The following is a 4821-nucleotide window of genomic DNA, read 5'->3' on the forward strand; positions in this document are numbered from 1 at the left end:
ATGTTTTCTTCTACTTCAGTTTAATGAGACAACTTTAAACAATCCATTCATTAATTGATTTACCTACGGCTGGCCGAACACTGGACGATTTTCAAATTTTACAATTTACCATTGTATATAAGATCAGCCTCCTCTTTTCAGGTTTTTAAATCTTCACTTAAGACTTATCTTTTTGAAACGGCTTATGGTCTGGAGTAAATGCTGTCAAATATTTGATAATGTGTGATGTTATCTTTGTCATAATTTGTGATTTGTTTTATATGGTTAGTTGTTTTATGTATTTTATTTTTTAATTTTGTACAGCACTTTAGTCGACACTGTCGTTATTAAATGTGCTATATAAATCAATAAAACTAAACTAAACTAAATCTTAAACGATTTTAAAACCATGGGAGACCGCAGACATGAAGACAGTTCAACCGATTTTCGCCTTATAATCCTCTGAACACACGCACTAGATGATTCGACCAGACCACGAGACCACACACGTGGTGACTGTAGGAACGATTTCACAGTGACACGAGATCTCACAGAGACTCGCGAGTTCAAATGTGACTTGAGAAGAAAAACAAATAGAGGACGATCAACGTTGTCAGCTGGCTCTCCTGGCGCGTGTTCTGTTTCACAGTGAAAAACAAAGTATAAAAAGAAATATGGGTGATGTACTCTGCTTTCATTGCATGTTTGTGGCTGCCAAGTTTCAGCTATAGAAGCACACAACATCCGGTAGGTGACGCTTGCTCGCTCTCATTGGCTATCGTGGGTATCACGTCAGAGGCAGTCCGATCAAGAGTCGTAAATATCTAACATGTTTGATATTTACGATTTGAGTTCGGGAACGGTCCGTCTCGATCGGGAGCAGATAAATAATCATAATGACACCACACAATAGAGGATTTTTTGGACAAAAAATCATTTGCGACAAGCCACAAATCGGGCCACACCCCCTGATCGTTCGGGTATGCTAATAGGGCTTAAAATCGGCCTTAAAATCGTCTAGTGGGCAGTGAGCCTAATAGTTCAACTATAGTCCTCTATCCATAATATTGCTTTCTCCAGTGAAAAATATCACCTTGTCTGAATCAGGAGAGAAATATGCACAGATCAAGCACTGTTTACAAGTCAAAACAGTCAAAAGCATTTCTAAACAAATATGTCTGTAGATTTTGATGTGAGAGAACAACTTTCTGGTGGCACCCATTCACTGTAGAGAATCTATTGGTGAGCAAGTGATGTAACGTTAAATTTCTCCAAATCTGTTCAGATGAAGAAACAAACTCATCTACATCTTGGATGACCCCCCGCCCCCCACCCCAAAAAAAAGCGTGTAACTAATATTATCAAAATAAGATCCATAAATATAAGGCCAGGGTAACTGTTCAACACAGTTTTAATTTTTTGAATTTTTTTTGTTGTTGTTGTTGTTTCTCCTTACTTTGTTGAATAAAATACAAAGTAAGATTTGGAATGGGTTTACTGTGTATTTGGATATTATGCACTAAAATATATAATTACAGGTAATTGCGTTCCTTGTGTCACTAACATAATTAGATAATGATTATTGGTGGGTTTTCACTGCAAAACTGAAGAAATGAAACTGAAAAGTTATAAATTCAGTCATCTTGGGCCCCAGTAATAAGGGAAAAAAAGGCATGCTGAACCTTTTTAAGACTGCTTACCATTGTTTACAAGCACTAGAATTCCTTCAGGAAATGCAAATTATTTTGCCATTTCTGTTTGCTGCCACTAGTGGTGCAGAAATTACATACTTCACCTTTAATAGTGAAGCCCAGGGTGAATTAAATGAATACCTTATGACCAGTGGGGTGTCACATCATCTTGTATGTTCCTCCTCTGGCCTGAGTGATGCGGATACAACCAGAATGTGGTAGACTCCAAGTACCCAGACCTTAAAACTCTCTTGACAATTCAGACAGGCAACCACAAACAAACTGTGAAGCTGGGCAGAATAATCCATACCACCAGAAGCGTATAAATAATGCAGCTATTGAGAGTACAATAGGGCTTTGGTGTCCCAGTGTAAGTTACATCTCCCATAGGACTGTCCAAAGGAAGCACCTAGACTGAGATTCTGATAACAGAAAAATTCAACCATACTGTTCAAACCATAACCATTAAATTTTTTCTTAAAAACTTTTGACTTTGCCACCAAAGTAAACGATCTCCTCACTTAGTGCCAGCGTCTCTTTTGATGAAAAATTCCACATTTCCTGCTTATATTGATGTACTTTGAGCCTTTGAAATCATCCCCTGAGCATTTAATGGTAATGTAAATGAAGGGATGCTGGTTTTACACTATAATTTCTGTCTTTTTAAAAGCACTCGGATCAGAGTGGGATTTATAACATTCTCAAGAGTATGGACAGCCAGTACAAGCTAACACTTTAGTGTCCCTAGTAAAAAAGTAATATATTTAAAATACATTCATTTCATACTATGTATAGTTCAAATGTATTAACATATTTACTGACATATTGATCAAGACTTACTGATATAAAAAATTATAATTAAACTTTATTTGGAGTATTCCTTGTGTACAATGCATTTCTTAATATTAAGCCTAAATTGTGTCTTAATGTCACTATTGATGATGATTGTATGATCTTTGGATAATATCGGTCTTTAAATGCAAGATAATTTGAAGTGTAACTACTTCCACACAATTAAAGTGCATTAAGCATAAATTTAGTTGTTCCAATTTAGCAGACTTTAAGTATACCAGTTTAGTATACTAAAAGTTCAATTGCAGGGTATGTTTATTAAGTACATATATATGAATATTAAGTACATATTTTATTAAGTACATAAATATAAATATGTAAATGTATTTGTAGTATACTTAGCATTAAATAAATGTATTGCTCATGGCTTCTAAATGTATGCATCTGATTCAGACATTTCTCATAGACTGTAATGATATGCTGTAATTATATCAAACAATTTTGTGTAAAATTGTAGCTTAGTTGAAGCTTACTTGCATTAAAATTTGAATAGTAAATGTGTGGTCACATTTACTGCTGCTCTACAAAATTTCAGTAATTTCAATAGGAATCCGTACAATTCAGACGTCTGCGTCAGGGTGAAAACGGTGTCCACACAGATTCTGTTCATGTTCAAATTGGTCACGCAAATTCACGCTTGCCGACAAGAAAGCTGCTTGGTTTGAAAGCAACTTCTGTGTGAGCAATGCTTTATCCATCGCTGCACTATTAACAATGGAAAAAGTACCTTATTTATTTATTTTTTTTGCCCACAAAATTTCCCTTAATTATTACTAATGTGGCTACACCTTAAGGCTGTATCGCATATTTGCAGAAAAAAAAAGCGCATACGCTCTGGTGGTGTTTACACAACACCATTTTCAACTAAAACCGGAAACGTTTTTATGCGTTTTTTTTTTACCTCAAACCTGAAAATGCAAACTTTGGAAAATAGGTTTCAAAGTGCAAGTTTTTGAAAATTATACCTTTATCGTATCTGTGTAAACTACAAAAATGCAAATTTATGAAAACAGTGACGTCATGCACACGGATTACGTGTTCAGTCTACAAGTATGTGTGCATGCGTGTAGTGTTTCTTTGCAAAGTGACATCGCCAACTACTGGCCTGGCATGCGTAATACAGCGTTTTTAGTCATTTTTGCAGATCAGTGGGAACGGGATTGTTTTGACAACATTGTCTTCTGTACACTAAACGTTTTAAAAATGCAAAGCAAAAAAAATGTCTCTGTTTTTAATACAATCTCATGTAAACACCCTCTGAGTAGGTGCTTCTTTGGAATAATTATTTTGCAACTGTTATAAAATACTACTCTTTTCACATAGTGTTTTCACTTACTATATAGTAGGGAACTATGCAATTTTGCATGCAGCCTAAGTAATTTTGTCCCATGCAATCTTAGCTAAGTACTAACTCAAGTGTTCATTTGTGTGAAATTAATACACTGAATGCTGCAGGACTGATTCATTTTAAGGACATTCTCTTGGAAAGAAAGCTTGTAATATATCTGTTTAAAATTGCAGGATAGCTCTTTTATGGGGAATCATGTTTTTGTGATTATTGGAAGAACTTTAAAGCTCTGAGCTGCTGTCTCTGTGCCACACTCAGCGTTGTCACGGTTACACGGCCAGCACTTTTCACAGATCCCATTAAATTCAATCCTATTTCTGTGGTCGTCCAGCATATAGGAGAATAAAAGTCAGCAGGAACGGTCCTTTTGACTCGGGTTCAGTTTCATCTTAAGGGCATATATGTTCTTCAATGTGATTGTGTGTGAGGGGAATAAAAAAAGGTTAAATAAATTATCTTGAAACATTTATATATGTACGCTTTCAGAACAGTTTATCATAAAATGTAGATATCTATCATAAAATTTACATGAGAATCAGAAATTCCAAGGACACATCTTTCTTTGTGTATTATGAACTTCCAGCTCAGTAGTACAGAGAAACAAAACATCATACATTTATTTTTGATGACATTATATACAGATACATATTGGTTTTCCTGGGTCTCAGTATGGTAATGTATGGCTCTGAAACAAGTTAAATGACTTCTATATGTTTCAGGCTTTACCGGACAGTAATTTTAGAATAGATTAAAATATACAAAATTCATTAACATGTTGTATTAAGCCTGTATGTAAAGTCTAAATTATAAAATAATAAAGTCTATCACAATGACTCTTTCCTCTACTTTATCAAGAAATCATTCATCAAGAAATTGTTAAAAACTCATTTTATTCATGCTTGCCACTTCAATTTGAACAATATAGTTGAGAATGAAGGTTTTTTTTTTTTT

The sequence above is a fragment of the Sinocyclocheilus rhinocerous genome, unplaced genomic scaffold (assembly GCF_001515625.1).
Source record: "Sinocyclocheilus rhinocerous isolate Xijiao unplaced genomic scaffold, SAMN03320098_v1.1 scaffold884, whole genome shotgun sequence".
Lineage (NCBI taxonomy): Eukaryota > Metazoa > Chordata > Actinopteri > Cypriniformes > Cyprinidae > Sinocyclocheilus > Sinocyclocheilus rhinocerous.